The sequence below is a fragment of the Nyctereutes procyonoides genome, unplaced genomic scaffold (assembly GCF_905146905.1).
Source record: "Nyctereutes procyonoides isolate TBG_1078 unplaced genomic scaffold, NYPRO_anot_genome, whole genome shotgun sequence".
Lineage (NCBI taxonomy): Eukaryota > Metazoa > Chordata > Mammalia > Carnivora > Canidae > Nyctereutes > Nyctereutes procyonoides.
In genome coordinates this window covers 41,322,727-41,346,512 of record NW_026575121.1, presented here as the reverse complement: position 1 = coordinate 41,346,512, position 23,786 = coordinate 41,322,727, and the positions used below count along the sequence as shown (strand labels likewise).

General features: G+C 34.8%; 1 pseudogene; it reads left to right on the top strand.

The window, feature by feature from the left end:
* The window catches only part of LOC129516480 (heterogeneous nuclear ribonucleoprotein A1-like), a 112,520-nt pseudogene that overhangs the window by 22,204 nt on the left and 66,530 nt on the right, over positions 1 to 23,786 (top strand).

Below are 23,786 nucleotides of genomic sequence, written 5' to 3'. Positions count from 1 at the left end.
TATCTATCTATCTATCTATCTATCTATCTATCTATCTAATCATCTATCATCTATATCTATTATCACTCTATCTTCTCTTTTTCTTGCCACATTATTTGAAAAATAATGATGATCTAAATTAAGAGTAAGTATTTTCACACCCCAGGTCTTGAATCTACCCATTTTTAATATGGTTTATATCACGATATGGGTGAGGTGACTATTTCAAGATTCTTGATGTCTACTTCCTTTCCATGTACTTTAGCAGAGCTTTTCATTCAACTTACTAAATTAGGTCTGTTTAGCTGTTTAAAGTTAAGAGTTACATATATGCTTAGTGTTTTTCAAGTATTTTTGGTAATGTTTTACTTCATTGGTCTTCATCGTTTTTGCCATTCTAAAAGCATTTGATTCTCATACCCTAGAGAAAGCATAACATCTCAAAATTACAATGTTCTGATTTTTTTTTATTATCACTGGATTGTTTACTTAGTAGGAATGTTTTCCTGATAAAAAAACTAACAACAATATAAAAATTCATAAGTGTTTATAACTGAGTCTTTCTGTTCTCTCTTGTTCCCATTTCTTTCTAATTGCAAACCATACTTCTCAGGAAAGAGGATATTTACTCCTTAATAGACTTTCTTCTCCTGCTGTTTATTCTTTAGCTAAAGTCATAATCCCACATTTGTGACATTATAATCATCTCTACAGTCACTAATTGTTCTAAAATGCTACTTTAGGTGAAAATATACAGCGGGGAGTCAGTGAACTACCAAAAAACAATGATGCTATTTTCAACTCTGCACATTTCTTTGTATGAGGAAGGGGACAATTCTCAAATAGAGGTTGATTACCTGTAATTGCTTCAAGTTATGTTGTTTTTTAAGTTTAAATAATAGGGCATGATTCTAAACTTAGTTACCTATTAGTGCTTATTATAATAGATTTTTAATCATTTTCTCTGGTGACCAAAGGTAATTAATCATTATGCATTTCTTGTGTGTTGTAGAGTACAATCTATGTTTATCTGGCCCAAAAAGGTACAAAATTCCCAATTATTTTCTAAAGATAATTATTTGGAAAAATTTTATGTGGAAACATGCAGGTGACAATAAATTATAAAATAAAGTCTTTGGAAATAACTTGGATTTTGAAATTAGAATTCTATATGAAGGGAATCACTTATAAAATATTGTATTCCTTTTTGGTTCAGTCTCTGCATGTTGTTACATTATATGGATTTATATACTTTTAATACAATTTAATATAAACCCATATCTGACTTCAGAAACAACAATGATACATATTTTTTTTAAAAGATGTATTTGTTTATTTCAGACAGAGAGAGAGACAGTGTGAGCAGGATAGGGGCAGATAGAGAAAATCTCAAGCAAACTGCCACTGAATGTGGAGCCAGACTCCGGGGCTGGGTCTCATGACCTGAAATCATGACCTGAGCTGATACCAAGAATCAGACACTCAAGACTGAGCCACTCAGGAACCCCAAAGAATGACATTTTTAAAAAATTGAGTCTTCCCTAAAAGGATCTTCATGACTTCTATGAGGTCATTACTCAGAAATTTTCTTAGAATTACTCTCCAGACTTCCTTGCCTTTTTCCCAAATCCCACAATTTTGAAAGTATTTTCATCATACTCTCATCTTTCCTCTTCAGGTGCTCCTTTAAGTTATGTTTCTCTCCCCTTTACCTCTTTCTTGGCTTCCCATTTATATGATTGTCCAACTATTGTGATTAAGTTCTTTCCTAACTGCTTTCTGATCTAAGCATCCAAAGGCAATTTTTCCCCTATCATCCTATTTTCCTGCATCATATATGTCATATGTTCTTGCATATATTGCTTTACTTATACAAACATTCATGGACCATTTATGATGGATAAAAGTTCTACCTATTTTCAAATGGATAATAAATCTTTCCTTGGTGTATTATTAAAATAAACAATGTACTATGTTATCAATGTCATACTTAGATTAGGTTATCAAAAAATGTTTATCAAAAAAAAAGTTTATCCACTCAATTATTTGACTTGTCAATTTATAAATAACTCCAAACCTAACCTTAACCCTACTTTTTTTTTTAAAGAGCTAGAACTAATATAGAAATAGAATCTCACAAGGGTAAAGCATGGTGGTCCCTTAGCTAGCTCCTTAAATAATAAGAAATATTTTATTTTCCATAAATATCTTCTTTTCCATAAATTGAAATGGAAATTTCTACTTATTCAGTACAACAACTAACTGTATCATATTTATATTTAGGTTTGTACCTCCAACGAATTTAGTCATTCTAGAGTATGTTTAAGTTTCCAACCCACCATATTTTCCATCGTTGGAACTCCCTATGGGTATTTATAGAAATCACTTTATACATCTGCCTTCAGTTTACTCATTTGTTTTCTGAGGAAATTATCCCATTAGACTGTGATAATTCTATTATATATCTTTAAATGTTACAAAAGTAAAAACGAGAATACTAAGAATAAGAGGAGGCAGCTAAAAATATTTCACAGGCTCAATAATTTAAGGTTGGAACAGATCTGAAAGGATCAGTCACAAAGTCCCACACTAACCCTTTTTTCTTGAATTATTTCAGTGATTGGCTATTCAGCCTCTCTGAAGGTTCCCACTGACAGAAGATCTAAAAATTTCCAAGCTGGCCAATTTCACTTATGGACATCTAACAGTCCTTTCAGATAATGAATTACTTTCTATCTCCTTCAATATGATTATGAGTTCTCTCATTGAGACAAGGCAGTCTAATTTTTCAAGGAAATTTATTCAAACACTTAAATATAATTTACTGCAGGCCCTATAGTATTTCTCTTTTCCAAATTAAACATTACCAGTTTCTTCAATTATTTCTGAAAACCCCCCTGGATCCTCGAATTTATCAATGATCCTCTAGGATTCAGTTCCCATAAATAAATAAAAAATTGAAGCTATAGAATTTAATCCTGGGTCAGCTGAGACCTTATACCCTTTGAGTGAATATGATATTTTAATTAACTTAGTTCAATGTAAAAAATGCATTTTTATAATAGTCCAAGCATATGTTTGATTTCGATACAGGTAATTCTAAACTTTGGACATTCTTTGCAAATAAAACCATTATTCAAATCCTCTGTATTCTTATTACTTATTAACAAGTGTTCGATAATTACTGAATATAGTTTTAAAATGTCCCTGTTTGCAAATGCATGTGAATGGAATTGAAATTTAACCCTTAATTAAATTAGCCATTAATTAAATTCTGAAGAGACGGATTGATTTTGAAAAAACTAAGGGAGTACTTAGATAATGGGTATCCAGCCACAAACCAAATGAAAGGCAGAGTGTAATTCAAATATATGCTGGAATAGGGAAATATCATAGAAATATTATAGAAACAATGAAGACTACTTGAGGAAGAAATGAACAATTGCATAGATGTATTTCCTAGCATAATCAAGTAAAATGGAAAGACTTGCATTGCTAAGTAAAAGATGGATACTGAAGAAGATATAAGCCTTAAGGAGAGTTTAAGATCATTGCACTAGGATCTAGGAAATAATCTATTTATTCTTATTCCCTTGAGTTCAGTCTGTATGGCATGAAATTTTTTTTTTGCACTTTGTTCATTTAGTTTTTTAAATTCAATTACTTAATATATAGTATATTATTAGTTTCAGAGGTAAATTTCAGTGATTCGTCAGTCTTATATAATATACAGTGCTTATTACATCATGTGCCCTCCTAATGTCTATCACTCAGTTATCCCATCTCCCCACCCACCTCTCCTCAAGCAACCCCCAGTTTTTGTTTTTTTTTCCTATGATTAAGAGTCTCTTATGGTTTGTCTCCCTCTCTGATTTCATCTTATTTTTCCCTCCCTTCCCCTAGGATCCTCTGTTTTGTTTCTTAAATTCCATATATAAGTGAGATCATATAACAGTCTTTCTCTGACTGACTTTTTCACTTAGTATAACACCCTCCAGTTCTATCCATGCCATTGCAAATGGCAAGATTACTTTTTTTTTTTTTAATGGCTGAGTGGTATTCCATTGTATACATATATACCATCTCTTCTTTATTCATTCATCTGTCAATGGACATCTGGGTTCTTTCCATAGTTTGACTCTTGTAGACATTGCTGCTACAAATGCTGGGGTCACAGTTACCCCTTTGGATCACTACATTTGTATCTTTGGAGTAAATACCTAGAAGTGCTGTTGCTGCATTGTAGGGTAGCTCTATTTTTAACTTTTGAGAAACCTCCATACTGTTTTCCAGAGTAGCTGCATCAGCTTACATTCCTGCCAACAGTGTATGAGGTTTCCCCTTTCTCTAGATCCTCACCAATCTGTTGTTTCCTGACTTGTTCATTTTAGCCATTCTGACTGGTGTGAGATGTGGTTTTGACTTGTATTTCCCTTATGCCACGTGATTTAGAGCATTTTTTCATGTGTCTATTGCCATGTGTAGGTCTTCTTTGGAGAAATACCTGTTTATGTTTTCTGCCCATTTCTTAATTGGATTATTTGTTCTTTGGGTATTGAGTGTGATAAGTTCTTTACAGATTTTGGATATTGCCCCTTTATCTGATGTGTCATTTACAGATATCTTCTCCCATTTTGTTGGTTGCCTTTTGATTTTGTTGACTGTTTTCCTTTGCTGTGCAAAAGCTTTTTATTTTGATGAAATCCTAATAGTTCATTTTTGCCTTTGTTTCCCTTGCCTTTGGGGACATGTCTAGCAAGAAGTTGCTGTGGCTGAGGTCACAGAGGTTGCTGCCTGTGTTCCCCTCTAGCATTTTCATGAATTCCTGTCTCATGAAGTGTTCAGACACTGGGAAATGAGATAGAAATAGTGCAAAGTTCTAGTTCTGAGAGATTCACAATCTAATGGGAATCTTTAACTCACTCACTAACTTATTATAATAGATCCCTGGGATGAAAGTTGGGCTATCAAAAAGGCTGCGTCTTGATATTGATAAAAGTATATTTTAAATATCTCCATATACAATATTAGGGCATCTAAAAATAGAATGTAATTATAATATGATGTAATTACTATAAAAAAATTAAAAATATAACAAATCAGTGAAATGGCTAGCAGGAATGAACTACTTTTTGAGATAGCAGCAATAAAAATGAAAATATTAGTCAACACCTTAAACATGAATGCCTTCATTTCCCTTGCTGGAGAATCAAACGGAGCAAAGCTAAATTTATATTTTTCCTACTTACGAGAAATTCACTTAAAAATAAAATGGTGCCCAATGGTTGAAAGGGATGAAAGGGGAATATATTTCAATAAATTAATGTGAATGAAGGTCAAGCATATTGATCCTAGTAACGGGAAAATCCACAGCTATTACTCTCAAAGCTTGAACAGTTAACTACATAAAAAATATATCATTCTCCTAGTTACGAATTGAAATGGTTATACCACGTAGATTGATGACAATGGCAGCTCAGAAAAGTTGTACTTCAAAATTTCACTATTTCCTTGTGTAGATTTCAATAAGTCAATGGAGCATTTTTGAGATATGCAATTGTAGGCCAAGCCTGGGGATGGCAGAGCTAGAGAAGCTCAAACAACTAGGAAAGAAGAGATGAACCACGTTCTGGATGATGCTGAAATTACCATTTATTATGTTCAACCTCTGTCTGGAAGCTGACTACCTAGAAGAGACCAAAGGTAGTGGTGTGCTAGGGAAGCTATGTGGCTCCAATGTGGCTGGTAGATGGGTGGCAGCATCAGAACTATGGAGAAAAATAACTATAACATACAGATCACATTAAGCAACAGATTCAAAAGTGGGCCAAGCAGATTGACCGAATCAGAAAATAAAGGAGAACTAGGTATTACAATGGGCTGACTCGAAAAACTACTGCGAGTCAAAATCCTTTTTCTCTAAATGTTCTAGGGAGAAAAGAATACTTGCAAGTCTATGATCTCTTGTACCTAAGAGAAAGTGTACTAGGAGGGAGATGATGGTAGTGGCTGACTGGAGTTATAGACTTAGATTAAAATAGTTTTCCTTAAAATTCATTATCAGCAAATATGAAAACACTACTTCTGAGGGTCCCTGTTCAGTTTGCTGATCAGACCTTCTCTTTAGGAAAACATTAGACCCCTGGACTCTATGATTTGATTGTTGCCACACACTATTGATCCTGATGAGAATGTCCACAAAAACTCAATTTATTTCTGTCATTGCCAACAGAGAGGAGAAAAGAAATAACATAGGAAATGGTATTTTTGCTGATTATGCTACTACTACAATGTGAATTCTGCTGTTTGAAGAAATGCTCATATCTGAGTTTCAGTTTAAAGAAATTTACTTTTGAGTTTTTAAGAAACCTCTATGAACACATGTCATTATGCTGCCTCATTTTATGCCTTCCTTTCCCATTGTATTTTGACTCAGACCCACTTTTTCTGTCCCTTAATGAGAGAATCAACCTGAACTATTTTGTTTAACTGCCATTTGGATTTGAAGAGATTTTCCATCTTGAAAGTTAAATTTTTCTAATGACAGGTATCTCAGTAAAATGTACTTTGAAAACTAAACAATTGAGGTGACTTGAATTCCATTTTACAAATATTAATAATGAAAACAAGCAAAAATTAAAAAATATTTTTATCACTTATCACTACCTGCACAGCTTCAATAAAGCTAATTAAAAATCTTTCTCATTTTCACAGTAGGTAATAGGTTCAATCAAGACTCCAATCATTTTTTCAAAAAATAGTAAACTAAGAATCTTTCAAAAAATAGTAAAATAAGAATATGTTTTTATACCAACTATCAATTTTCAGGTTGGTTTAGCCACAAAAAAAAATGTGATTTTAAAGTATAAAATGTATTGCTTATCAAGTAAGTCATATTAGAGGAATCTAAACACTGCTTCTTTTAAATAAAATATATTGATGTATTTGTTAAAGTGTCAGGGAAAATTATGAATGACATGTATAGAACGCAGGTTTGAATGCTCTTTATCTTTGCCATGGGCACATCATCTATTAGGACACATGTTATCTTTTCTGCTACTACTAATTCATTGCCACTGTGAAAAGCTAGGTGAAGGAAAGACCACCTGCAAGCACTTGCTTCTCTGCTAGACTCTGGTTTTGTCTACATTGTTTACAAATAATTATTTTAGGACAAAGTTTCCCTGTCCATTAAATTTGAACAGTTTTTCGGGGCTTCAGTTGAGTGAGTAATTCTTTCTCTGTGATTCAGTGTCTAACCTCAGATAATCTAGCCTCTTTCATGAAAAGGCCATTGGCTTCTAAGAAATTTGGTTTCATATGAAGACATTTTCTTATTTTCAGACCACTTTTTTATAGTGAGCTGAATGTCCCCCATACACAGCAACTATTCTTTTTTTCTGCCCCTAGTGTTGTACTTTTTCTGTATTTGAAAGCACTCCTTACTTGAAAATGTATATATAAAGGATGTATTCTATGCAAGGTACTGTTTAAAACACAACTCCAAATAGTAACACAAAACATTACTCCATAACATCTTTTCAAGTATTTGGAAAAATATGCTTTTTTTTTCCAGGCTAAAGTTGCAAGTCTGTGTCAACCATTTCCTATTGATTTTACCTCATAAACATTATATATTTATTTTTTATCTTCACAGCCTTTCTGTTAGTCAAAGTTTCCTAATTGACCATGAGTATATTGGGCTTCATGCTAATTCTGTATTTACAGGATTAATGATCCCTAAAACATTCAAAATCAATTCACTTTCTGTTTGGTTAATATCTATTAAGCAGCTTTTCATTACAACACAAATACACAATGCAAATACAATTCTAAACATTTTGCACATAAGATATACAATATAAATATATAATTATAAAATATTGCACAAATATCCTGTTTGGTCTGGTCTTTGCATACTTTTCCAAAATCAGTTTTCACTACTGTCCCTTTGGGCACATCCTATTTCAGATATGAAATATTCCAAACTCTTACCTGCCTCCAGACCTTTCCATATGCACATTCTCTTCCTGGATTTCCCTTCAACCTCTTCCTCCTAAGGAAACTAGCCACCATTCTTTAGTAATGACCTGGAAGGAAACCAGTTCTAACTATCCCACAGAAAGAATTGCTTGCAGCTCACCAAAATCCATTCCCTCTTCTTCTGAACTGGATTTCTCAGACACATATGTAACCAAGAGAGATGGGGACAGAAGTGACCTGTGTCACTTTTGGAACAAGACTTTAAGAAGTGGTCTACCTCCTACAGCTCTTTTAGACCACTTTAAGAAGTGGTCTACCTCTTACAGCTCTTCCTCTCCCTGAACTGATGTGATACTAAGTCCCCAGGGAATTGCAAAATTTCTTGGAAAGGAGAGAGATATCCTGACATGAATATTATCCCTGAACCACTACTCCAAGTTTCCTGTTGAGTTTTTAATGGTCATCTGTTGTTTATTTTCCTGCTTTGTTCTATTCTGCATCTGCATAATTTATACTACCACTGTCAGGCACAGTTGAAGATGATGAGCAAAATAAAATCACTACATTTGTGTTAGATTTTTGGGTGCGTAAGGCATGCAATAGATAAACAGACCAATACATATTTAGTATATTTGCAGGTAGAAAAGAACAGTAAGGGGTTACGCGTGCTAATTCTAGAGCTCTGATCCTCTCCAACAGTAAGGATGTTTATCTTTACCAACTTCCATAGAATTAATGTATTTATGAAGAATCATGTTTCTGCTTGGAATTATCATCTTTCTGTGTGGGGAATCTTTTTAAATATTTCCTATAGCAAAAGTCTGATGGAAGTAAAAGCACTCATCTCTCTAAAAAATATATTTTACCTTTATAATGGAATGTTTTTTTCACTGAGTATAGTGCACTGGAGTTGAGTTTGTTTTGTGTTCTCAGAATTTTAAGGTTGGTACTCCATTTTCTGTCTCTTGTTTAGTTCTTTTGGATTTTCCATATAAATGATCATGTCATCTCTGAACAGTTTTATTCTTCTGTCACAATCTATATACTTTTATTTCCTTTTCTTATCTCATTTCATTAGCTAGAACTTCTAATATATTGAAAAGGAGTGACAAGAGGGGACATCCTTGCCTTGAGCTGATCTCAGTTGGGAAACTACAGGTTTCTCATTATTAAGTATAATGTTACCTATAACTTTTTTTTTGAGCTATGCTTCATTAAGTTGAGGAAGTTCTCCTCAATGCCTTACTGAGAGTTTTTACAATTAATAAGTGTTGGCCTTTATCAAATACTTGTTTTATTTTTCTTTTTCTAGTTCCCTAAGGTAGAAACTTAATATTGGTTTTGGATCTTAATTCTTGTTTAATATATGCATTCAATGCTATTATTTTCCCTCTAAGCATTGCATTCACTCCATCCCACAAAATTTGATAAGCTGGATTTTCAATTTTATTTGGTTCAAAATATTTTTAAACTCCTTTTGAGATTTCTTTTTTGATTCATCTGTTATTTAGAAGTATGTTGCTTAATCTTAACAATTTTGGAAGTTTCCAGCTATCTTTCTGTTTGATTCCTTTGTGGTCTGAGAGGAGACCAAATAAAATGATAATTTCTGTTCTTTTAAATTTTTTAAAGATTTCTTTACTTATTTGAGAGAGAGAGAGAGAGAGCACAAGAAGGTGGGACAGAGGGAAAGGGAGAGAGAAACCCAAGCAGACTCTACGCTGAGTGTGGAGCCCAATATGGGGTTCGACCCTGAGATCATGACCAGAGCCAAAACCAAGAGCTGGTTGCTTAACTGAGTTTGCCATGCAAGCCCCCTTCTTCTAAATGTCCTTATATGTATTTTATGGCCCAGAAGGTGGCTTATCTTAGCAAATGTTCAATGTGTGAGAAGAGTATGCATTCTACTATGGTTGAAAGAAGTGATCTATAGAGGTCAATTATATCCAGTTGATTGATGGTATTGTTAAGCTCAGCTATGTCTTTACTGATTTTCTGCTTGCTGAGTCTGTCCATTTCTAACTGAGGGCTATTAAAGTTGCCAACTATGATAGCGAATTAATCTTTTTCTCCTTGCAGTCTTATTAATTTTTTCCTCACCTAGTTTGTTAGGCACTTACAAAGTAAGATTGTCATGTTCTTAGAGAGTTGACCCTATCACTATGTAATGTTTCTTTTTTTTTAATCCCTGATAACTTTCTTTACTTTGAAGTCCACTTTGTTTAAAATTAATATAGCTATTCTTGCTTCTTTTTAAAGTAGCATTATATAGTATATTTTCTCCATCCATTTACATTAGTTTATATGTGTCTTTATATTTAAAGTAGGTTTCTTGTAAACAATGTGGTTGTTTGTGATTTTTATTCCATTCGAGAATATGTGTCTTTTCACTGGTATATTTTGGCTCAACACTCAAACTTATTAATAAGTTAGATTGATATTTACCACAACTGTTACTGTTTTCTGTTTGTTGCCCTTACTCTGTTACTATTTTTGTCTTCCAGTCTTTCTCTTTTTTGTGTATGTGCTTTTAATTGAAAATTATGTATGACCTTTTTTCTTTTTCTTTCTTTTTTTAACTTGTTTAGTGGTTGTTGTAGAGTTTTCAATATACATTTACAGCTAATCAAAGTCTACTTTCAGATAACACTACACTACTTCATAGTACTATGAGCACATTTTAATTACAAAATAAATCCTAATTCCTCCCTCTCATCCCTATATCATTGATGTCATTTATTTACTTATATATAAGCATAAAAAGTGTATGGTTATACTTTGTAATCTTATATATTCATGAGATATATACATAAGCATACATAATTGAGTACATTATTCAGATTATTTTAAAGGAACTATTTTCTGTTAGATCAATTATAAGTAAGAAAACTAAGTGGTGCCTGGGTGGCAGAGTTGGTTAAGTATTTGACTCTTGGTTTCAGCTCAGGTTATGATCTCAGAGTTGTGAGATCAAGCCCCATGTCATGTTCCTCATTCATTCAGCATGGAGTGTACCTGAGATTCTCTCTTCCTCTCCCCCTCCCTCCCACTTGTGCTCTCTCTCATTTTCTCTCTCTAAAATAAATACATTTTTAAGAATAAGAAAAATAAAAATTTTTATTTACATTCACCTCATTAATACTCTTCCTTTCTTTGCTTAGATCCTAGATTCTGATGTATATAATTTTCTTTCCATCTAAAAAATTTCTGTTAACATTTCTTGCAAGGCAGGTCTACTGATAGTGTATTACCTCAAGTTTTGTTTATCTAAGAAAGTATTTTGCCTTGACTTTTGAAGAATATTTTGCAAGGTATAGAATTCTAGGTTGGTACTGTTTTTTTATTCTTTCAGCACTGAATATTTCACCCTACTTTCTTCTCGCTTATATGGTTTCTGAAAAGAAGTCAAATGTAATTCTTTGTTCTTCTATTAGTAAAGTGTTTTTAGTTCTCTGGTTTCTTTCAGGATTTTTTTCTTTATCTTTGATTTTTCTATATTTTCAAATCATATGCCTAGGAGCAAATTTTTTGGCACTTATCCTGCTTGGCATTCTCTGAATTCTCATTCAGTTTTCTGAATTCATTGTTTGTAGTCTAACATTAGTTTTGGAAAATTCTCAGTGATTATATTTTCAAATATTTCTTCTGTTCCTTTATCTTTTTCTTTTCTTTCTGGTATTCAGATTATTTACCTTATATCTTTCATAGTTGTCCCATTGTCCTTGGATATTCTGATCTTTTTTTCTTTTACAGTCTTTGATCTCTTTGCTTTCAGTTTTGGACATTTATATTAAACACAGACATTCCTTCCTTAGCCATGTCATCTATTAATAAGCCCATCAAAGTTACTCTTCCTTCCTATTACAATGTGTTTTATCTCAAGAAAATCAGGTGTTTCTGGTTCTTTCTTAGGTTTCCATCTCTCTATTTACAATACACATTTGTTCTTGCATGCTATCTATTTTATTCATTAGAATGTTAAGCATATTAATCATGATCGTTTCAAATTCCCATTCTGATAATTCCAACATCTTTACCATGCCTGGTTCTGATGCTTGTATTGTCTCTTCATCTTTTTTTGTTAGCCTTATGGTATGGCTTACAATTTTTTCTGGATAGTTGGCCATGATGCATCAGGTAAAAGAGACTGTTAGTAATGTGCTGGTAAAATGTCAGGGGAGAGAAAGCATTCTATTGTCCTATGATTATGTATCAGTCTTTGGTGAGCCTATGCCTCTGGACTGAGAAGTATTTGACAAGTGTTTTCAGGTTTGTTTGTTTGCTTTTCTTTACTCTTAAGTTGGGGGAGAATGCCCAGACTGAGCTGAAGTTGGATATTTTTCTTCTTTCACATGGAAAACTAGAAATGGATGGGCTTGGTTTACTTTCCTTCAAGTCAGTTAGGCTCTGATAATATCCCAGCAGGCTAGGCTCTAGCTAAGTAGTTTCTCCTGAAGTCAGGCCCTATTCATGAGAACAGAGTGTTCTGACATATATAAAAATGGTTCCTTTTCTCTTTCCTCTGATGGAAGCAGGAGAGGATTTTTCTCCATATTTACTATGAGTCTTAGAAAATTATAGGGTTCCTTTGGATTTTTTAAGTCTCAGAGTTGTCTACACTGAGTCTCCAGTAATTCATCAAATATAATTTAGGCTTTTCTACTCCTGTGGACACTCATTACTGCAACCATTTACACTCCTTTGTTATTCTCTGCATTTGCCTGTCCAATCATAGATGCAGCAGTTTGTCTTGTGTTCTTACTTGAAGAGCTGTTGATTTTTCAGCTTTTTGTTTGTTCTTAGGATGGAGGGACAACTTTCAAGCTCCTTATGTTGAACACCAGAAAGAGAAAGTCCCCTCCATTAGTTCTTTTAACATATTAGGGTTTTTTATTTAAAATTCTCTATCTCGGGCAGCCCAGGTGGCTCAGCTGTTTAGCACCACTTTCAGTCCAGGACATGATTCTGGGGACCTGGGATCCCTGCATGGAGCCTGCATCTCTCTCTCTCTCTCTCTCTCTCTCTCTCTCTCTCTCTCTCTCTCTGTGTCCCTCACAAGTAAATAAATAAAATATTTAAAAATTAAAAATAAATAAAAAATAAAATTCCTCATCTCATCTCTTGTTTTATTTTACTGCTCATTAACTTTATAATGGGTTTTTGGGATCCCTGGGTGGCGCAGCGGTTTGGCGCCTGCCTCTGGCCCAGGGCGTGATCCTGGAGACCCGGGATCGAATCCCACGTCGGGCTCCCGGTGCATGGAGCCTGCTTCTCCCTCTGCCTATGTCTCTGCCTCTCTCTCTCTCTCTCTCTGTGACTATCATAAATAAATAAAAAAAAATTTAACTTTATAATGGGTTTTTACCTTGTATTTTTGTGTGTGTCATATGTTTTTTTGAATTCTAAATATTGTGAAGAACATATGATTCTAAGAAAAATTATATTTATGACTTTGAATATCAACACTTTTCTAGCTGCTAAGCCATGAATGTAGGGGGTTGAATTATTCTAAGTCAACAACAGAACTGTGTTTTGGTTTTGTTTCTGATAGTTAACATGAGTTTAATAGCAACCTCAAAGACCTCTAGTGTTACCTATGATTAGAGAGTGGGGGTAGTTTACTAGAGGTTTCCCTTATCGTTCTTAGTTTACCCACAATTTTAGGGCTTTCCCTGCACCTTTTTCTCAAAGAAAACTATGGCTACAAAATCTCTAATTTTTCTGTATTATTGTTCTTCCCCTGTGATAGATGTCTGTTTCCTGTATCCAGTGTATGCTAGCCTTTTGGAGAAAATGCAGAATCAATGAGAAATGTTGGATTCTTAGACCAGAAATAAAGAGTATTCTAAAAGCTAAGGGTGTCCAGAGACTGAGAATACTCTCACTACCCACTGTCATGCCCAAGGAAATTACGTGTATGCCTGCAAATGACCACACCCTTAAGAAAGAATTATTTTTATTTTTATTTTTCCATCTCCAATACATTTAAACTTTACTTTATGGTCCATAAGGATTGTTACTCTCCTTTCAATTTCAGGCTTTTGTCCTTAGAAGAGAAGAGTTTGGGCAAGGCTTTTTGCCTTTCTCCTTGTGGCTGCCTCTACCTTCTAGGCTCATAAATGTGGGTGATTTGATCCAGCCTTTCCTCTCCTTGGGTGTGCCTTGTGGAGTTTTATGGTGAAAAACACAACTGTGCCGACAAAACCTCTGCAGCTCTCATTATAAGCCATGTCAATCTTTAGCAATGAATTAAGAATTTTAACTAAATCCTTCTTACTCCTGTGTAAAGCACTACTATGTTCCTCTTCCTTACCCTCTGCCATAAGTGAGGTAATCCTTGAGCTCGGTCTCTTCTTACATTCATCTGTCTTTTTTTAGATGTTAGGCCATCTCATTGCTTTGTAACTTCAGATATTTGATGGGTGGGCTTAAGGGTTTTTTGTTTTTTGTTTTTTTTGGGTTTTTTTTTAGATTATCTTGCTTTGGTTGAGGTGGTGGCAAAGTGACACTCCTTCCAGCTTCTTACTTCTTAGGCATAAGTGAAACCTGGATTTACATTTTAAATTGTATCATTTATTTTTATAATGTGTTCTCTTTTATACTATCTTGGGAGTCCCTTTATTGTAAGTAATATAATTTAAATTCCAGGTCTACCCAATTGTCAATCGTACAAACAATTGTTTACAACTTCTTATGCATCACTATGATCCCAATAAAAAGATGATATATCAGTCTAAAGACAACTCAGTCCCTGATGTGTCTTGTTCTGACACCTTTAGTAAGTCTTATCTTCCATATTCCTTCCTCAAGCATCTTAACTCTATAAATTTCCCAGGCATGTAGCTTAAGGAACCTGCCATTTATTCTTCCAAAACTAGAATAATTGTATGTGTTTTAAATCGTCTAATAAGGCCTGAAGTAGTCTGTACTGATCCTCTCAAATCTAGACATATCAGTGCTGAGTGGTTTTCTGACACCTCTTACTATTGATTCTGCCACTGCAGCTTTAAAAAGTGCTGTAAGATTTTTCTCCAGGATATTTCTGAGAAAGTCTTTTTCATTGGTTCACAACCTCTTCTTGTCTCATTCTCTCTCTGCTAAATTTCTATGTTCCCTGCATTTCTCCAAGATCTATTATAACTTAAAATTTGACCTTTATAAAAACTGCTTCTTTGTAGAAGAAAGCTGGAAATAAATATAGAAGCAAAGGTAGAGCTAAAATTAGAAAAAAAAAACAACGAACTTTGCAACCTTGATGTAAAAGATGACTAAAGTTCATACAGTAAATGGACACACAAACATTTGAGTGTAAATTTATTGGTAATAATATATTCAGAAGGGAAAATCAAACTTTTATAATGAATAGTTATGACAATACCTCAACCAAGCATTCAAAGTTAGCATCACCAATAGCTATAAATAATAAAGAAGACTGCTCAATTAATAAGGGACTATTCTGGCAGTTTTTAAATTTCAAAGAGATTATACTTTTTTTTTTCAAATAAACAAACATACTAAATAATGGAGACCCTCATGCAGAAAACCACATAACATCTCCCATAACATCAGCTTCTGTATTGCCTTTTAAGGTTTTAGTATTGGAGGGTACAGGCTGTTATGCATCAATAGCAAGGAGAGGGCAGTTCAAGGTGAAGCAAAAGCAAATAGCTGTTAGTGATAGCAATAGCAATAGCAAACTGGCATATAATTATGAAGTTGACCCATATTTTTATGCCTGTATTTATGTTACAAGGTATTTTGTGGAGTGCAATAACAAAATTAAATTTCATAACAGTACTAAATCTTATATATATGTGTGTATGTATGTATACATAAATACATGAAATATATTTACTATTAAATATGCACATGCATATACACATATATGTGTATATATACATGTATAATGCATGTGTGTTTATTTATAAATATATATATATATATAATGTACACACACACATAGAAAGACTTTTTTTTCAAAATCACCAAATGGAAAGCAAACTAAAAAATCGATCAAATTCTATGAGCTGAATCTGAAAAGTTTTCTAATCAAATGTGGAGAAATCAAAGGAGTTATATATCTTCAAATTAAATGATACACATGTTTATATGTGCATACACATTTGTATGCATATTTATGTATTTGTACGTGTTTATGTATTTATGTGTATGTGTATATATATACGTGTATACACACACACATATATATATACACACACATATATATATATATACACACACAGGTTTCACCTTCAATCTTTCTCTTCTCTCTGGGATATTAATTTATATTTTTATATTTTTTTTATTTTTTTGGGGGGATATTAATTATACAGATGTTTGACTATTTGATATTATCTACTAGTCCCATAGCTCTGTTCATTGTTTACAATATGTTTTCTTTCTGTTTTGCACATTGGGTCATTTCTATTACACTACTTTCAAAGTTACTTTATTTTCCCCTTCCTTCTCATTTATGCAGTTGATTTTATCTAATGAGGTTTTTTTTTTTTTTTTTTTTTTTTTTTTTTTTACTGCAGGTATGAAGGTATGAATTTCCATTTGCTTCCTTCCTGTCATATCTATATGTCTGTTGAGACTCCTTTCTCTTCATTAGGAGAATATTGTGATAAATTTTTCTTAATGTTTAATACGTACTTTACCATGTTTAATTTTTTTAATAATAAATTTATTTTTTATTTGTGTTCAATTTGCCAACATACAGAATAACACCCAGTGCTCATCCCGTCAAGTGCCCCCCTCAGTGCCCATCACCCATTCCTCCCCCCGCCCTCCTCCCCTTCCACCACCCCTAGCTTGTTTCCCAACCCCCACCCTCCTTCCCTTCCACCACCCCTAGTTCGTTTCCCAGAGTTAGGAGTCTTTATGTTCTGTCTCCCTTTCTGATATTTCCCACACATTTCTTCTCCCTTCCCTTATATTCCCTTTCACTATTATTCATATTCCCCAAATGAATGAGAACATACACTGTTTGTCCTTCTCCGATTGACTTACTTCACTCAGCATAATACCCTCCAGTTCCATCCACGTTGAAGCAAATGGTGGGTATTTGTCGTTTCTAATGGCTGAGTAATATTCCATTGTATACATAAACCACATCTTCTTTATCCATTCATCTTTTGATGGACACCGAGGCTCCTTCCACAGTTTGGCTATTGTGGACATGGCTGCTAGAAACATCGGGGTGCAGGTTTCCTGGTGTTTCATTGCATCTGTATCTTTGGGGGAAATCCCCAACAGTGAAATTGCTGGAACCATTTTGAATGAGAGCCTTGCTGGATAAAGTATTCTTGGTTGCATGTTCTTCTCATTTAGGACCCTGAATATATCCTGCCAGCCCTTTCTGGCCTGCCACGTCTCTGTGGAGAGGTCTGCTGTTACCCTAATACTCCTCCCCATAAAAGTCAGGGACTTCTTGTCTCTTGCTGCTTTAAGGATCTTCTCTTTATCTTTGGAATTTGCAAGCTTCACGGTTTTTATTGATTTTAGGGGGGGATCTCTCTATTTCCTGGATCTGAATGCCTGTTTCCCTTCTCTGATTAGGAAAGTTTTCAGCTAGGATTTGTTCAAATACATATTCTGGCCCTCTGTCCCTTTCGGCGCCCTCGGGAACCCCAATTAAACGTAGGTTTTTCTTCCTCAGGCTGTCGTTTATTTCCCTTAATCTATCCTCATGATCTTTTAATTGTTTGTCTCTTTTTCCCTCAGTTTCCCTCTTTGCCATCAACTTGTCTTCTATGTCACTCACTCGTTCTTCCACCTCGTTAACCCTTGTCGTTAGGACTTCTAGTTTGGATTGCATCTCATTCAATTGATTTTTAATTTCTGCCTGATTAGCTCTAAATTCTGCAGTCATGAAGTCTCTTGAGTCCTTTATGCTTTTTTCTAGAGCCACCAGTAGCTTTATTGTTTTTTTTTATTAATTTTTATTCATTTATGATAGTCAGAGAGAGAGAGCGAGAGAGAGAGAGAGAGGCAGAGCCACAGGCAGAGGGAGAAGCAGGCTCCATGCAGGGAGCCCGATGTGGGATTCGATCCCGGGTCTCCAGGATCGCGCCCTGGGCCAAAGGCAGGCGCCAAACTGCTGCGCCACCCAGGGATCCCCACCAGTAGTTTTATAATAGTGCTTCTGAATTGGCTCCCGGGGGGAGGCCGGATCCTGGGCTGTGTCCCGGCGCCCTGTGCCCCGGGGCCTGCGCTGTGGGATTCGCGCTCCCGCCCCGCAGCCCCCTCCGCGGAGCCGCCCCCGAGCCCCTCCGAGCTGCTCCGGTCGGTCCCGCCGTGCGCGCTGCAGCCCTTAGGGAGCTCGGCCGCGGGGTGTGGGGCTCTCCGGGGCGCAGGTGTCTGTTAGTGTCCCCGGGAGCCCGAGGGCATCCCCGCCCTCCTGGGTCCTGCTCCACCTCCCTGCGGGCCCCTTTCCGCCCGGGAAGGTTGGTGCAGCTCCTGCTCCTCCGGGACGGGGACGGGGCTCTCCTGTCCTGGGGACACTCGCCCCGGCCTCAGCCCGGCTCCTCGCGGGCCCCTCCCCCTCGGAGGCCTTTTGTTCCTTTATTTCTTTTTCCCCGTCTTCCTACCTTGATAGAAGCGCGAACTCTTCTCACTGTAGCGTTCCAGCTGGTCTCTCTTTAAATCTCAGGCCGAATTCGTAGATTTTTAGGATGATTTGAAGGTTATCTAGGTAGTTTGGTGGGGACAGGTGACCTGGGGACCCTACTCTTCCACCATCTTGCCCCACCTCCACCATGTTTTCTGATATTTATAATATCATGTTATTGGTTTCAGTTCATTTCCTTTTCTTTTGAGAGTATTTTCCATTCACCTGGTCTTTCATATATCAGTTAATTTTAGATTGAGACCTGGAAATTATGAATATCCCCTGGGGGAGACAGGAGACTATTTTATTTTTCTCTGTTGAGAGCTATTTCTTCTGCTTTAGCATTCAATTGTTGTTTTTTTTTAAGTATTTTATTTATTTATTCATGAGAGACACAGAAAGAGGCAGAGACATAGGCAGGGGAGTAAGCAGACCCCTTGTGGGGAGCCTGATGTGGAACTTGATCCCAGGACTCTGGGATCATGCCCTGAGCCAAAGGCAGACACTCAACCACTGAGCCACTCAGGCATCCCAGCATTCAATTATTTTAATTGACCTTTGAATCAGAAACTGTTTCATGGGCCATACCGCTGCTCTCATTTCAGACTCTTTGTTTTTAGTGGAGGGTTTTTTTGGGGTGTTTTTTTGTTTTTAGTCTAAACATGCATGATTGAGGGGTCAAAAAGTGATATGAGACACTTTTTTTTCTTCTTCCTTACATAATTTTTTCCTCTCTTTGAAAACTCTACATATTCAGGTCTCAAAATCTCCAGGTCCAAAAGTTTGGACTGTTCATTACAGCTGCCCCCTCACTGTTGCACTGACAATGCATGACCTCAGGGTAAAATCCACAAAACATGGGAATTACTTTGTAAAATTCCCCTGCTGTGAATATGTACTTCCACCAAAATCTGCTTACTTTTTTTGTTCACCAGTTCACCAGTGTTGTGTGTTTTATGTCTAAGTTTTATCTGTCAAGTCACATTTTACTCAATCATGAATAGACATTTAAATTTGGTCTAAACTCTTTTCCAAGTACATAATATGCCACTGTTTTATGTTTCAGGCTCTTCAAATGCTGTTTCTGAAATGTCTCAGTCCTTTACTTAATGTGCCTAACTTTAGCTAATCTTCAAATATTGGATTGTTCTTTCTTTCAATGATCTGCAATAGCCTCCATTGCCCTTCAAGCATTGTTTTATAATCACTGATTTCTATATCTATTTATCTTATTAAAACATAAGCATCTTAAAATCTGTCCATATTTTAATATTTCTCTGTATCATCAAGGCCTTTTGAAGTATCTTATCCATAAGAAGTACTTTATATATGTTTGTTGGATGAATGAAAAGATTGAGTTGAGTAAAATTAAACTAAGTCAGTCTTTATCCCTCAGCATCACCTATTGTTGATAGGAAACTTATTTGGTATGTCCTCCATCTAGATCTGAGGGAATTTTCAAAATTACCACAATAAAATGGTCATGGAGGCCAGAAGAATCTTAAGATTCAATGGAAACACATTGTTGAATTGACTTAAGGGGGAGAATATGGAGAAGTTAGTATTTTTGAAAGATATTCAAAACTTGCAAAATTATACTAAATGCCTCAACAAACACTTTGGCTATCAGGAGAAGTACCTCTAAGATCACTTCAAGAGCTATGCACTATCCAAAAGCTCTATTATTCACCTTAGAAGGAACAAGTCAATGAATAAATCATACTGCAGAAATGAGATTTTTAAACATTTTGTGATAAAAATTATTTCATATGTATTCTGTCAAATATTACTTAAAATCTGACTTACCACCAACTCTACTTTCAGTCTTGAACATTAATACAGCTCCTTGTAGACTCATCTAATTATAAATATAGCCTAAAGATTACTATTGCCCCTAAAATATAGTATTTTTTAGATGACACCTCACTTCTAATACTCTTACTGGGAAATTTATTGTTTGAGTTTTTAAAATGATTAGTAAGTATTAGATCATAATGTTAATTTGTATTATATTTCAAGACAACCTTCTGTCCCATATTAAAATATAGTAAGAAAGAAGAGTGACAGATTCTGATACAATAATATAGTTGGTGCTAGATGCTACTGAAGATATGGACACTTTTAAAATTTATACTCAGGGAAATTATATTTAGCTTGGATAACAGAGTATATAGAGTATATAAATATTATCCAGTTACAGTAATAATAGTGAGTATGTCAACAGAATTGGAAGGTTGAAGAATTTCATAGGAATGTATATAATCTGTAACCTACCAAAAAATTTTAGCATTATAAATCATTTTTATATCAACATTCTTAGATAAGTTATCTTTGGAGTTTACACTTATTTTTTTAATTTATTTCATCTAGTTTTTAAATTTTTGTATCTAGAGAAGAAAAGTGTTAACTATTGTAGCTTTTATATTAGAATTTGGTTTGTAATATCAATTTTGCTTTTGTAAGTTATCTGAAAAATCAGAAAAGTATTAACTATATAGCTTTTATATTATGGGATTTTTTGGCAATATTAATTCTGCATTTGCAAATTATCTGAAAACATCAATAATCACAATATATTATTTGAAATAGAGTAGCAATTAAGTTTCATCAACACAACTGTATTTCCACTGTTATAACATGTAAGAGGCAAAAATGACTTTATATGTAAATTAGATACTCATTAAAATAAATCATCTAATGATAAGTTATATCCTTTTCTGGGGACGCCTCAGTGGCTCAGCAGTAAGCATCTGCCTTAGGCTCAGGGAATGATCCTGAAGTCCCGAGATTGAGTCCCACATTGGACTTCCTGCATGGAGTCTTCTTCTCCCTCTGCCTAGGTCACTGCCTCTCTCTCTGTGTCTCTCATTAATAATTAAATAAAATCTAAATAAAAAGAAAAAAGATATATCCTTTCCTAGGTTCCATGATGGATAAGAATTTTACCTTTTCTGCTCAGAGGTCTGAAATCTACAGATTACAGTCAGTAATCATCACATCTGATCCAATTTCTTACCATAACCATACAAGACTTCTTCAAGGAAGTGAAGTAGTATAACACTAGTGGCGTTGAAGAGAAGAAGATATCATCATAAATAGGTATTTGTCTTAAGAAAAAATAATAGCTAGTACATTTTTTTTCAAAGAATTTAGGCTTGAGTACATGTCAAAGTTTTATTTTACCTTGCTGTAAGGTAAAAGCAGGTAAATTCAGAGATTTACTCTCAGGGGGGTTTTACAAGCACTCTAATGCCAGGCATGATCATAACTTGTTACTACAATTATCTTTTTTCTTAACATAAATAATTTGAACTTTATGATGCAGTGTTTGTAGCAATTATGTGAATGACATGATTAAATCTGGGAGCTCCCTGCTTATATAGATTTTTTTGGTGATTCTCCGAAGTTCTATTTTAAAATAGCAACCTAGGGTGTATCTGATAGGTCTCTTGCTTTAGAGTAGCTATTCTGGAAAACGAAATCTGACAATTGGAGAGGTAGAGATGGATTTTAACAATGTTCAAGTCCCAGAACACAGTTTCACAGAAACAACTCCACTTCTAGTGGTCCTGAGGTTCCCTGACAGTCATCCCATCTCCAATTCCCTTTTTGTTTGGTTAACATGTGCTTGATTTAACATTCTGCTCTTTGGAGCAGAAGTATCTGAACCAACAGAAAAGAAAGTCAAATAAAAAGATTACACACGTTTAACAAGTTTAACATAGCAAATTTGGGACACCAAAGCAGAAAGCAGTGAAAACAGAACGGAGAGGGGAAATCGTGGCATTAGTAACAGTGTTTCTGTGACACTCTTAAGAACTAACATTTCTATTTTCATTGGGAAGGAAATGAACCATTCTTGTTTTCCTTATTTACTTTCCTCAATATTATCAGGTCAGTTGAGATCACACAGAAACCCAACAAACTTTAAACACATTTTAGATTCCAGAAACTGTGACTGACAAACATTGAAATAACTAATGAATACCCACTAAATTGTTAGATTTAGTGTTCAGAGCAGTTGAACACATCTGTGTAAAGGTAGTTTACAAAAGACAAAATAGCGGTGCCTGGGTGACTCAGTTGGTTAAGCATCTGCCCTTAGCTCAGGTCATAATCCTGGGGTCCTAGGATAGAGCCCCAAGCCCCATTTGGGGCACCCTGCTCAGTAGGGGATCTGCTTCTCCCTCTGCCCCCAGCCCTCCTGCTTATGCTCTATCTCTCTCTCTGGAAAAAAAATAAATAATATCTTAAAAAAATAAAAGACTGAAATATTGTGCACACTACAGGCAATAGTACAAGAGTACTGAGGGCTCAAGTGAATGACAACAAAAGAAAATTTTTTTACTTAAACGATGCTTTATACTGAGAAATATCAAGTATCTTGCAATCTCAGTATTTGGAGTTTCTTTATGACTACTATATTGTCAATTCTCAAAATCATTCTAGAAATGAAATGAATCAAAAGGAGCTACAGTGAAGAATAGGCAGTCATATTTAAGACTATCTGAATATGAATATTTGTCAAAGACTATGAGAATTTAAAAATATTCATATTAAAATCTTATTTTTAAAAGTTTATTTCTAATCATAGTAAATTTAAATCTATTGTGACCTTTAAGAAATGTCTTTAAAATACAATTATCTCTTATAAAAAAAATCAGTCTCTGTTCAGGAGGTTCAGTTTAAAAACAAAACCAAAAAAAAAAAAACCAACAAAAAAAAAACAAAACAAAACCAAAAATTATTGTTTGGTATGCTGACAGGTGACTTAGTAGAAATTGCTTTCATGTCAGCTTAATGTTTACTGTTTTAATTAAGTTAGTTTCTTGTTATACTTACACACTCTTTCCTTTAAAAATGTCCTTACATTTGGGTTCATGGAAAGGTCACTGGTAGGATTATAAACTTTGAGTGCCTCAGTGATGGATTTCTCTTCAGTTGCTCATCACCAGGGGAGTTCTATATTGAAAAAGAAAGGAGTAGTAATTAAGAGCACAGAATTCTTTAGGGTTTCTACTATGTCTAACTCAAGCGTGGTGGGGATTAATGCAGATTCCTGCTGAAATTCCTAGACTCCTAATGCATCCAATTACTTAGCTAGTACTAAACTATGGCAGAATAATCTTTATGCAATTTTTCTAGCAAAATAGATTGCATCCTATTAGTATATCAAGATAGAAAAAGCAATTTTGAACATTGGTTAATTATT